This window comes from Tenrec ecaudatus, chromosome 1 (assembly GCF_050624435.1).
Source record: "Tenrec ecaudatus isolate mTenEca1 chromosome 1, mTenEca1.hap1, whole genome shotgun sequence".
Classification (NCBI taxonomy): Eukaryota; Metazoa; Chordata; class Mammalia; order Afrosoricida; family Tenrecidae; genus Tenrec; species Tenrec ecaudatus.
The window spans coordinates 198847102-198860764 of record NC_134530.1 but is presented as its reverse complement, the minus strand read 5'-3'; the positions used below and the strand labels follow the sequence as shown (position 1 = coordinate 198860764).

The window sequence follows — 13663 nt, the reverse complement described above, 5'->3', positions numbered from 1 at the left end:
GCTGTAGATCTTCACAGACGGGTTCCTGCAGAAGGGTTAGTGGATTCAAACCACTGAGCAGGCCTTAACAGTGCAACGCTTAACCGACGGCAGTGCAATGTTTAACCCTCTGTGGTCTGTACCAGGCCCTGACTATGACAAACCCGAGAGTAGAAAAATGCTGGGTTCACGCGCACACACTTATACACAGATTATGTCTGATACTTGAAAAGCAGATTTGTTAACCTCTGTGGTAGACTATTTTGAGAAGTCATTACTGCATAGAAATAAGGCTTATTATTCTAATTAGCTCGCCTGAGCCATACAATCTGGACTTTTGATTTAAAGACGTGCTTTCACACACACACACACACACACACACACACAATTCACAGCCTTCCACTTCACACAGAACAAAAGCTGCTCTGGGTCAAAACAGAAAGAACAGAGCTGAAGGACTGCAAACACTGAAAAATCCAAAACAAAGAGGTAATTACTGCGGGGCTAATTGATACACTTTTTACAATTAAGAAGAAGTTGCACGTGTGTAACAAGTGGATTGTGCAGCGCTGTAATGCTGTGTAATAAGGCGGAGTCAATCAGCTGCGTTCAGAGTAGGCACTGTGCAGCTCCGAGGTCCGGCGTCTTCCAGATGCCCGAGGATGGCGATAATAATAAGAGATGGCATCCACAATGGCCTCACCCTGTGAAAATTGGGGGCATTATAAAGTTTGTGGGGGTTGGGAATGGAATGAAAAGATAATGGAATTTTTCCACAAATTTTTCGAAGCCTCCCACTTATTAGTGTATTTAAGAATCACAAGAGACCCGAGATGGCAGGTTAAGAACTAGTAGCCCCCACGCTGTAAAGAAAGGGAGCCCGAGGCTCAGAGCGCCTCAGAATTTGCCAAGACAGAAATGTTCACGAGTCAGGAATAGAGTCGATTTGCCAGATTCCAGGGCTGTGCCCTAACCCTGCCCTGCATTCCAAGTCCATTGCAAGCAGCCGCGATGGCCACAGCCGTCTCTGAATCATCTCCAGACTTCCGCACTGAAAAACCTAGGCTGAACTTCAGCCGTCGTTGACCAGGCACTTCCCCAAAGACGCCTGCGCAAAAGGGGGTTTAGCTTTAGGGCAAACCACGGAGATCTTATTCATGGGTGTGTAGAGGGAGGCAGGGCGGGCGGGAATCTCCCACACTCAAGACACCATCTCCATTCTAGTCACAGGTGAGCTTCTTCCGTTCAATGAACTTGGCCTGGCTCTTGGCCTCGGTTCCCTACTCTGCCAACGGTGACCAGATTTTAACATTGGTAAAGCCGGACACCATTAATAAAACTCGTATCCTGGCAAAATAGCCACGTGGCAGCCGAAAACCGTATACCCTAGCTTGTCGTGCATTCTTTCAAAAATCGGGACTTTTTAAAATGCTGCAGGACATGGGAAAAATTGTTTAAAATTGGGACTCTCCCGCCAAAAGCGGAACATCTGGTCACCCGTGGGCACAATGACAACAACTGCATGTGAGACTGCCTCACAACTGCAGAAAGACAGTCCAACCGAGTGCTTCTGGCACCACGTCCTAACTCCAGGGACAAAGAAACAGCCCCACCCAGGCCTTGGGTGCAGAAGGCAGGGGCTGGGCTGGTTTCAGCAGAGGAGAGCGAGGGCCTACAGGAGGCCACACACCAGGTGGGTGCTGCTGGCTGGAGGGTGCCAGGCAGATAGTTGCCATGGCAAACCAGGCCCTTTCCCTCACTCCAGCCAGGATTCCCGGCAACAGCCACTGGTTTGCATTTCTGAATTGTGACGCCAGCGAAGAGGAAAATCACTCCGAGGAGAAATGCTGTGGACAAAGGAACTGTCCCAGCCCAGCGCCACTCAGTGCCAAGTCACTTTCCAGAAGGGCCCCAGGTATGTCCGTCATGACACAGAGCAAGTCCTGCCCTCAGCTCCAGTCCCAGATGCTGGAGCGGCAGGGAGGCACCCAGTAACTTCTCTCCTCCACTTTACCCAGCGCTCAGTGTGTTTGCATTTCGACTTAGGAGTTGGAACTGGCTGGATGGCAGGAAGGATTAGGGTGGGGAGGGTGTCATGGGGAGGCAGGACAACAAGATGAGTTTCAAGGAGGCTGGGTTACCCCTGATAGAAAAGTCTGAGGCCACAGCCGTCAGTGCTGACTCACAGACACCATAGTGAGGGTTTCCCTGGCTGTAAATCTGTAGGGAGCAGAGAGCCTCATGTGTTCCCCATGGAGCAGCTGGCAACTTTGGATCGCCCACCTTGTAGCTAGCGGTCCAGCGCTTGCTCCACAGCACCACCAGGGCTTCGGCCTGGAGCACCCCAGGGAGCAGTTCTACTCTGCCGAAATAAGGCCACCTTGAGTGGGGTCAGCTCGACAGCAACTAGGACACGCTTACGTCCCTGGAATGATGCCACAGGGCTTCAGACCATCCTAGGCACATGCAGGGACAAGAATGCCATGGAAGGGAACTGTCAGGACATAAACCCGAAGGGATGTCAAAACCCCGCCAGGATGGCCCTGTCCGTGGCCTCTGAGAACTCACAGGCTCCCTCCTCTCCTACTCCGGCTGCCTGTCTTCACACAGGGAGTGACAAAGGGTCTATTATCCTGTCATCTCTGTATCTAGCGTTAAAAAGACAAGCCCATGACACCATGAGCAAGAGAAAGTTGTCATGACACAGAAAAGCACTTCTTGGTCTTTATTTTTCTAATAGCAAAAGCCTAAGGAATTCCTTGACTTTCTGTTTTAAAATCTTCCCCAAATAACAACCATTACTGGTCCGACCACAGTAAAACTCTATGTCAAAGGGCGCCCAACAGAGTGCAGTGGGAACAGGGACAAACGTGAAGAGGTGGGGTCAGTTTCTCAGGGATAATCCACTCATATTTACAATTCATGCCTGGCTGCTAATTAGGTATCAGGCACTCAATGCTCTCAGTACGTTCCACCATTCATGTATTTAATCCTCACAACTCCAACTCAAGGAGGCGACAGCATTTCTAGAAATACAGTCACAAATGAGCTTAAGGAATTTGTCAACGACAACACACAAAGAAGCCAAGCAGGGAGGCTGGAATGACAGCCCGGCTCGTAAACTAGCACTTTGAACATGGCATTATGGGGCCTCCCCTATGTACGTGGGCCTCCCCTCTGCAGTCGAAGTGAGCACCTATCACTCGGGCCCCCAGAACCACCTAACTAACATGTAAAACCACATTCTATATGCACTTTCTCTGGGCCAGACACCAGGCTGAGCACATTTACTTCAGAAGCCGACAGAAGCTTACCTAGGTGAACATGAGAGGCAGGAAAGACTACCATTCATGAACACAGACCGACAGCAAGTTAGAGCCTCTTGCTCTTCCCCATCTGCCAAGGTGTCTACCCATCTCTGGTTGTCCTCTCTGTACTCCTGTCCTCTGACAGGGTAAACCCCTTCGCTGAGTGTATGAGACTGGCCCTGGCTTAGCGCCCCTCCCAACTTACTGAGAGTCCAAGTAATGAAAGAACAGTGGCTTCGACCCAATCCCTTTTTCTCTTACATCGCTTGCCATCTAAACTTCACCTTTAAACTTGAAAGAGAAGACAATGCTAAACACCAATGCTCCCGTTCAGTACCCTACGCCAATTCTTACCAACACAAGTAAGATGTGAACCATCTAAGCCACAGCTATTTCGAGAGCCACAGGAAATAAGTAAACTGAGAAGGGTGAAATTCATTTTAATAAAATATTTTATTTAGCCTGATGTCCCCAAAATATTACCATGTCAGCAGGTAACCAATACAGTTCTTAATGAGTTATTTCACATCATTTTAATGCAAATTTTCAAAATTAAGCATGGATGAGAAGGGCGCTTCAAAAAGTTCCCGGAAGAATAGAATGAACAGACATTTCCCGTGCCCATTCTCCTAGTTCACGCTCACAGCACATCGGAAGTGCTCACTACCCACAGCAGCGATGGCAACATTCTTTTCTCTCCCTTATTTTCTCACAAAAGACAGGTATCTCTAATTAATCGTAACTTTATGCAACCACACATTATTAGAGGAAGAATTATTACTTTGCTTTACTTATTACAATATTACTTTGCTTCCCCTGCTTCGAATTTCTGAATGAATCGAATGTATTTTTTAAAATATAATCTTTACAACCCTGTGAAGCAAGTCGCTAAGACGTTTCAGATGGGAAACATATTGGCATAGCACCACCACCACACACACACACACACACACACACACACACACACACACACCTGTGAGACGGTCGCGATTGATGTAGCCAAGGAGACAGGAGCTAATGGAAGCTACATGGTGCTGTCAGTGAGCATGAGCTAAAGAAATTGGCCTTCTTCTCGTCCCACTGGTGCTCTTTTATACTCACGCTTCTCACAGCACCATCTCCAACTTAATAACCCAAGAGCATCTAGTTAAGGGGATGTTTACAAACACCTGGCTCTCTTGATCCTTAAATCAAACTCAACATCATCAAGACCATCTCCTGGTGGGGAGATGGTACAATCCATATCTAACACAATCCCCGGGCAGTCTCAACCTCCAGCTCCCTGGCATTTTGGGAGCTTACCAGCTCATAAGAAGCATGACATGTAAACAAAATTTAACAGCATGACATTTAAACAGCTAGCTCAAATATATAAATATATAAGAAAAGAGGTAACTTCTGAGGGAATTGGGCAAGACTTCATGGAGTAGCAGGACAGTAGAAGAGAGGTCCCTGGTGAGCAGAGGTCATGCACAAAAGGACCAGAAAGCCAGGAAGTGGGTGATGAGGCCCCAAGGGGAGCTGTCATCAAACAAGGCTGCAGAGTTCAGTTGGCCATCTTCACTGACCTTAACTGTTAGATGAGGATATAGGATTGTATTGGCCAAGGATTAGGAGCAACAGGAAGTCTGCGGTAGGAAAGTGAACAGGGCCGGGGGGTCCTTTAAAAATACAAACTGAATAACGGTGCAGAGTGGAGGGCTATCTAAAACAAACAAACAGACAAACGGACCACAGGCAAGTACTCATGCTACCACAATGGGAGGTCACAGGACATTGCAATCCTCCAGGCCATGACAAATAACCATCAAAAACTATCCTTGTTGGTGGTGGAGTTAGGTACCACTGTCCCACTGATGTTTGACTCCGAGCAACCCAAGGGGACAGAGTAGATCTGCCCTCACAAAGAATCTAGGTTGTAATCCCCAGATTGTAAAGGGTTCACAAAAAGAAGACCCTCATCACGATGGATGGACACAGTAGGCTCAAACACAGCAACGCTTGTCAGGAGGGCCCAGGAGGGGGCGTTGTTTCTTCGTGCTTCACAGAGGGCTGCTATGGGCTGGAGTCAAGTCACCAGCAGCAAACAGCAGCGACAACAACCGTTACAGGATGAGAGTCCCCGGCATTCTCCCGAGGAGTCACTGGGTAGGTTTAAACCACCAACTTGTAGGTTAAAAGCTGAGCATTTAACAGTTGAGCGGTAAAACGGAAAGGCCCACAGTATCTGGGGACTAAGTGGAAGCGCCAAGGGCAATTCCCGCTTACAGCCTGTATTTCTGGGAGCACGGTGGTGAACTTCATGCCAACAGGAAACTCTGTCTAAGTAAGAAGTTCCCCTGCCCTTGAGGAAGTGCTAAAGAAATAACGACCTCCGGTTCTGACATGTCAATTCTCCTGGTAGCTCCCGCATCTGTCCTCTACACCTGCGTTAATAATCCAAGCAATCACTGTTAAGAGAACCCCCAAGAGCAACTGGCTCCCCTTAGAGCTTGCTTAACTGGTTCGAGCTAGTGTAAGGTGACCAGATTTTAAGCTTGGTAAAGTGGGACACCACTGATAAAACTCCTATCCTGGCGCAATACCCGCATGGCAGCTGAAAACCGTGTACCCTAGTTTGCCGTGCATTCTTTCCAAAAATCGGGACTTCTTTAAAACGCTGCAGGACACGGGACAAATTATTAGAAATCGGGATTGTCCTGGTTGGTCGCTCATGTTTTGCCAACTGGTCCGGGCAATCGGCTCAGCTGGCCGCTGACGGATCTCAGCAGACGTGCTGGCCACGTTTCACATCTGCCCTGACCACAGAGGGCAGGAAAAGTCCAGTGTGCAGATGGAGCTTTCTGGCCTGGGTCACCTTTGTGAGGCAGGACTCTACAACTGCAGCTTTGTAGGCTTGCACATTCCCAGAAGGAGAAAACCTAAAGTGAGGACGGCATTCCCTCCCCAGGAGGCAGTCCATTCCCCACCCGAGCCTACTGGACACATTCTCCAGAGTCCGCGGCACACATTTGGAGTGAGCCGTTTCCTAAACAACCGAAACATCACCCAAGACCGAACTGCTCAGCCCAAGTGGAAATTACCATTAAAAAAAAAACCCCAACACATTGCTTATCAACGCTCCCCAGCAGGCCTTAGAAGCTAGGAAAATTAAATTAGCACCTTTAGAAAAAAGGAAAGGATGTGTGTACACACACGCTGAGACACACTTCAGAGCTGTCCCCAAATATGCCACCCTGCAGACTTTGTCAGCCCTTCAACAGCACAGGGGAAAACATCTTCAAGACACTTTGAAACAGCTCGCTTTAAAAAGTAAATGAGATCACTGTACACAGTGAAAGAGAGAGGGGCAGTTTGGACAGGGTCTTCAATCGTCCGATAGAAGACATACTCTAGTAATAGAGCTTCTTGGTGAAAGGAGAGGCATTCTGCTCCTGTAAAGTTAAAGTGAAAAACCCATAGGGGCAGTGTCATGGGGTTGTCATGGACCAAAATCAACGCAATAGCAGTGAGTTTGTTTTTTAAATAGCATTCTAGTCGCCACTTTCCATAGGTACAATGGCCAGTCACTCAACAGGGCCCCGCGCTCAAGCGATGAAGCGCTCCGTGCTGCCCTCGAGTCTGGGTTGCTCGTATAGCATTTGCTTTGATGAACAGACTGAGGCAAGTGTCCTCCTGCACTTCTCGGCCCAGGTCATAAGAGGCCTGGCAGGATTCCACTTTATGGTAATTACATAATCAGTTGTCAATTTGAGAGCATTAAGAGTGAAGGGGTGGACTCTAGCCTGTCCATCAGGTTGTAGCTTAATGACCCTCATTTGGAGGTGCTAAAGCAGTGGTGGGTCCCAACCCCTTCGGGTCAAATGACGCTTTCACAGGGGTCGTCCGATACATGACAGTAGCAAAATTACAGTTATGAAGTAGCAATGAAAATAACGTTATGGTTGTGGGGGTCACCACGATATGAGGACCTGTGTTAAAAGGTCACAGCATTAGGAAGGTTGAGAACCACTGCGCTAAGGAGATAAATAGCTGATTCGAGGCGGGCCACATGATCAGTCCCTGCCAGACATTCTTGTTGACAAGTCACATGGAGACAGGCTGATGGCAGCCAGAGCCTCGGAGCAGAAGTCACATGAAGGCCCCAGCCAGCACTGAGGTGCTTACACCGCCACTGGATCCACAAGACTTCTGTGATTGTCCTGCATTTGGCATTACTGCATGTGTTTCTTGAGTCTGAAGAGGAATTTATAGGCTGCTATCAGACATGTGGGCTAATATCGGACTTATGGGCTTGATCTGGACTGGACTGAGATGTTTTCTCAATATTAAATTGCTCTTGTATATAAACCTCTTTCTTATACCCATCAGTGTCTCTATGAATTTGTTTCTCTAGCCAGTCCAGAGTAGCACACACTTCCTTTCGTGAAAGTTGGCCACTCCCTGAGACAGCCCTCCTGGAGCAGGGCTGGAAACCGCCTTGGAGAGTTGAGGGGACAATACGACTGAGCTCAGGAAGAACCAGCAGATAAACCCCAGTCAGCCCACAGAATTCCGAGCAATAATAAATCATTGTATTTTCTAGCCCCTGAGATTTGGGACTGTTGTACAGTAATAGAAAACTGAAGCAATGAGTGAGAAAAGATATCAGAGAATCTCAAAATATATCACCCAACCAAAGCATGTTCTTTTTGATCCTGAGTTGGTGGGTGATTCAGACCTACTGTTCATTTGTGATCATCTTAGAATTGTGCATACTTCTCTCCTTGTGAAGTAATTTAAGAGAATAAACAGAGACAGAACCTTCCCTTGAAATAAACAAACCCTCCGGGTCAGTAGCATACACGATGCTAGTGATGATACTCATCTTGGATTCTTACAATTCTACCTTCCAGAGCCCAGAAGAAATAGAAAAAGGTGTCTCTCTTGTTTGGTGATGTACTCTCCTTCCTTATATTCCTGCTTTATCTTAACACTGTGCTCCCCCCACCACCCCCACACACACCCAAAGGCAAATATTTAATGTTGGGGTAAACAGACCTTCAATATGAGTAGTGAGAGGATTAAGAAAAGTTAACATTGCAACCCCCAAACCAGAGACCATCCAGGAGATTCCAACTCACGGGGCACTGTGTGAGTCAGGAAGAACTGTGCTCCAAAGGGTCCTCACTGGTGGGTTCTCAGAGTAGAACTCCAGGCCTCTCTTCTAAGGCACCATTAGGTGGGCCTGAACCTCAACTGTTTGGTTGGCAGATGAACACATGAACCATCTGTCCCATCTGCGGACGGAAAACAAAGCTAATGGCATGGATATGTGGAGCCACCTAGACACCAGTGGCTGGACAAGCTGTGGTAGGTTCAGTTATCAGCCCCAGACCTTGACCCTTCCCTGAGTCCATACTCCTCAATGAATGTACTTGGTCAGTGTGCACATCTCGACATTGGGTTGACCCCCATGACTCCCTTTGACTAACGGCATGCTGGGGTCGATGGCAGTGGCCAGCTCCAAGCGCAACCTTAAGAAGCATCATGTATATGCACCTGTACTCTTGTCCTTGTGGGCAAGAACGTGATTCCTCGGGCTCATTAATCCCAGGAGGAAGAAGAGCATTATGTGAAGCACGGCCATCTAGCTCAGGATCAAAGAAGACCTGCTTACTGGTGAACGTCACTGAGATTTTGAGATTGTTTGATACGCAACAATAGTTGATTAGTTCTGAAGCTATTTTGCCCGCTGCTAAAATTTGCAAACTAGACACGGCAACAGAAAAATTTTGGCTATATAAATTGCAACTAAATTTGAAAATAGATGCTTAAATTGCCTCACCATTTAGCAGAATCTATACCCAGTATACTGAACATCACCAAATAAAGCCTTAGTTTATCTTATAAAAATTTTTATTTTGGTATGCAGAGTTGTCCATAATTCGACCCTAACTTAGTTTTCTCTCTAATTCCACACCTCACTGCATTTCCTAGCCCATTCACTTTAGGTTATTTATAACTTGAATATGCCTTACATCAGAGGTATCAAACTGGTGGCCGCTGGCTGCATGCAACCCCCAAGGTAATTTTTGTGGCCCACGAGGCGCTGAAATAAAATGTAACGAGGAAATTGTGTGTACAGTATTGCCTCAATCTCCCCTAAGCGCTATTTTCTTTATTTTCATTTTATTTCAGAGCATCTCAGACCACAAAAAAATTACCTGTGGGGCCACATGCGGCCCATGGGCCGCCAGTTTGACACCCCTGCCTTACATGATTTTACTTCTACCCATTCAGCAACCAGTTCCTGCACAGGTAGTCACACAGGTTTGGATTCTTCCAGCCTTTGAGGTGCTAGTTAGACGTCACCTTTCTTTTTTTAAATCATTTTATTGGGGGCTCGTACAACACTTATCACAATCCATACATCCAACCATTTTGTCAAGCACATTTGTACATTTGTGGCCATCATCATTCTCAAAACATGTTCTTTCTACTTGAGCCCTTGGTATCAGCTCCTCATTTCCCCCCCCTCCCTCTCCCTCTCTCTCATGAACCCTTAACAATTTAAAAATTATTTTTTATTTTGTCTTACACTGTCCGACATCTCCCTTCACCCACTTCTCTGTTGTCTGTCCCTCAGGGAGGGGGTTATGTGTAGATCCTGTGATCAGTTCCCCCTTTCTACCCTACCTCCCCTTTATTCTCCTGGTATCCCACTCTCATTATTGGCCCTGTGGGGGTTATCTGTCCTGGATTCCCTGTGTTTCCAGTTCTTATCTGTACCAGTGTACATCCTCTGGTTTATCCAAATTTGTAAGGTAGAATTGAGATCGTGCTAGTGAAGGGGAGTTAACCTTAAAGAAACAGAGGAAAGTTGGATGTTTCATCATTACTACACTGCACCCTGACTGGCTTGTCTCTTCCCCGAGACCCTTCCGTATGGAGATTCCCAGTTGCCTACAGAGGGGCTTTGAGTCCTCACTCCGAACTCCCACTCATTTAAAATGATATGATATTTTGTTCTTTGATGCCTGAAACCTGATCCCATTGACACCTCGTGATCACACAGATTGGTGTGCTTCTTCCATGTGGGCTTTGTTGCTTCTGAGCTAGATGGCCACTTGTTTATCTTCAAACCTTTAAGACCCCAGATGCTATATCTTTTGATAGCTGGGCAACATAAGCTTTCTTTACCACATTTTCTTATGCACCCGCTGTGTCTTCAGTGATCCTGTTGGGAAGGTGAACATCATTGACTGCCAGGTTAATAGAACAAAGTGTTCTTGCATTGAGGGAGTACTTGAGTAGAGGTCCAATGTCCATCTGCAACCTTAATACTAAACCTATAAATATATGCACATAGATCTATTTCCCCATCATCATATATAAATATATTTACATGTGTACATATCTGTATTTAGACCACTATTAATGCCTTAGCCACCTAGTTCTTTCCTCTATTTCCTCCTACTTTCCTCTTAACCCACTATCATGTCCAGCCTTCATGGCTTCAGTAATTGGGTTTCAGTAATTCCTCTCGGTTACACTGCCCTTGATCAAGCCCTACCTGGCCTCCGACACCGTCCTAGCCATCGATTTTTGGATCACTTGTTGTTCCCTTGTCCCTGGGTTTGTTAATACCCACTTCCTTTCCCCTGCCTCTTGTCTCCCATGTCCCCCCAGAACCGTCTGTCCTATTGTTTTCTCCTCCAGATTGTTTATCCTGCCTATCTTATCTAGATAGACCTGCAGAGATAATAATGTAAAACAAAATAAGACAGGGCAAAACAAAGCAACAAAAGAAAACAACAACAAACCAACGACAGAAAAAAGATAAGCCTATAAGTGGTTCAAGGTCTGTTTGTTGACCTTTAGGAGTGTTTTCAGGCCATATATGATGGGGTGCCACACCCTGCCCCCAAAGTCTATTTTTGGTATTATCTCGGGACCTCCTTGCTCTGTTCCCCTTGCTGTTCTGCTGTACGCCCTTGGTGTTTTGCCTTGGTGTGGTGGGGTCAGATTGGATGCAATTCCTGCACTGTGTCTCCAGTGTTGTCCCCTGTAGGACTATGGGTCAGTGAGGGATGTCATGTCTCATAGTGAGGCTGGCCATATGGTCCTCTCTGCGGATTGGCTGATATGAGCAGGAATATGTCCTCAGGGCTTGGTGGGCCAGGATGTGCCCCGCTCTCTCTTCTTCTCCCTTCATTTGCTCCCTTGTGCTTTGATCAGACACGTCCCTCTCCCCAAACTGCCGCTTCAGTGCTGTCCTCTGAAATGAATTCTTCTGGAAGCAGGGGAGTCATCCACATAGTTAGGATTGGGGCCAGCCCCTCAGACCTCTCTATTGGTCACCTTCTTATGAATTCTATAAGGCCCTCTGGCCCCTGACTATTACGATGGTGTCTGGCTTACCTTCTCGGGAAATTTAGTTTATTCAGCTTCAGAACACTTTTGTATCTCTCAAAAAGTTCTAGAAGGCAACACTTACTTAGTATGCACCTCTGCATCGTCCAGAGCAGTTAGCAGAGAGCCACAGACAGCCTGACTAGACAAGTGGCTAACGGGAGGTAGCAGGCGCTGGGGCAAACATCAGGGAATGGGTATGGGCCGCACACTCCATTCCATGGTAGCTGAGGTCACTGGATCAGGTAGGCTCAGTGCTCTCTGTGCTGCAGCTTCCTCGTCTGTTAACATGGGATTCTACACTTACTTCACAGGCCGGTTTGGGGAGTTCGCCATGAAAATGAGTGTTTGACAGGGAATGGGGCTCCGTAAATGGCGGTTCGTATCACAAAAACAGTAATGCACAGACTAAGGCCTGGACAAGGACTCAGGCGTGGGGACCGTCGTGAGGACGGCGCAGGACCGGACAGTGTTGCCTTCCGTCGTGCACAGGGTCGCTGTGGGCCAGAACTGACTTGATGGTACCCGCAAACATCATCTAGAAGTTAGTTTTTTAAACATCTTGACGATGAGTTATTTTCTCTTAAAAGTCGACTGTTTTTCACCAGCTTCCGCCCGCTTGCCCCCCTTCCCGTGATTCTGTGCCTTGAGTGTGCCTGTGTGCTACCCCACCCCTCTGCTGGCTGTGCCCCTGTGGGGACAGCACCCTGCACTGCTCTCCAGGGACTGCTCCAGACGGCTGCCACCAACACGAAGCCCCCACCCCCCGCCCTGCAGCAGCTCTGGCTCCATTAACCTGAATGTAGCTTCTGGGATGAACCTAGACACAGCTGCCTCCTGCTGAGGGGCCAGGCCCGTGTCTTCACCTCAGGCCCTGGTCCTTCAACATTGAACACTTTCTTGCTTTTTTTCCACCTGGTTTGAAATAATAAAATGTAGAAAGAAAAAAGTCACTGGTTGAAGGTGACTATAATAAGTGAACAGAACTTCTAATTAGTTATTTTCCCATAAACGATGGTTTCCGTACTCCAGTTGCTCACTGTATTGAACTGTCCACGAAGCACTTTCTCTACACTTCTAAGTCCCAGGGATGTTCGCCACTAGATATAAATCTAGAGAGAGTCGGAAAAAATGTAGAACAAAACTCTAAATCAGACACACACACACACACACACACACACACAGCAAGCTTACTGGTCAGACAGGGACAGAGGAACCCCAAGACTAAACAGAGCCCTTCGGCACCATTCCACCCTGGAGCTGGACTCCTCTCTGTCAGCCAACAGGCCGATCTCGTGAACAAGGACAGCGGGAGGAATGCACCCCTCCGAACAACCAACCGTCTGAGCTCGAAGGGCATCAGGGATAAAGCTCAGGGATAAAGCTCCGAAGGCAGGGGAGAAACGAAAGAAGGGTTCACGGAAAGGAAAACACGGACAAGTAGAGAGAGTGTTCAGACACTGTGGGGATGGCAACCAATGTCCCAAACAAACTGTGTACGAATTGTTGAATGGAAAACCAATTCACTCTGTGCACTATCCCCCCAATGATTCACTCACTCACTCACTCACTCGGCCATTCATTCATCTAAGCACACACACATAAGAATATGCTCAGGCAACACGTCTCTGTCTTCATAACCATACACACACACACAGAGGAGGGCAAAACACTCCTCCCGAGGACACGAGTTCACTTTTAACAGCGGCATTATCTCAGCCACTGCATTCCCAATTCTCCACCAAAGAAGGGAAACCAGGGTCACACTGGATCAAGCAGTGGAGATTCTAAACGCAGCACAAGTGTTTTTATGGTTGGTAACTGCACGATGTAGCTACAATGCTTTACACGTACACATAAGCTCACCGACACTCCTGGCAATCAAGAGATGGAAAAGTGACATGCAAATGTCGCGCAGTAGGAATTACGACTAAAGTAGCATAGGAAAATCAGTTTGACCCACTTAAAACTAACTGGGATAT

The 13663-nt window shown here is 47.3% G+C and overlaps 1 protein-coding gene across 1 annotated transcript in view; it reads right to left on the bottom strand.

Annotated features, from left to right (window-relative positions):
- C1H1orf21 (chromosome 1 C1orf21 homolog) overlaps positions 1–13663 on the bottom strand; it is a 317291-nt gene that overhangs the window by 175246 nt on the left and 128382 nt on the right. The window lies entirely within an intron of this gene.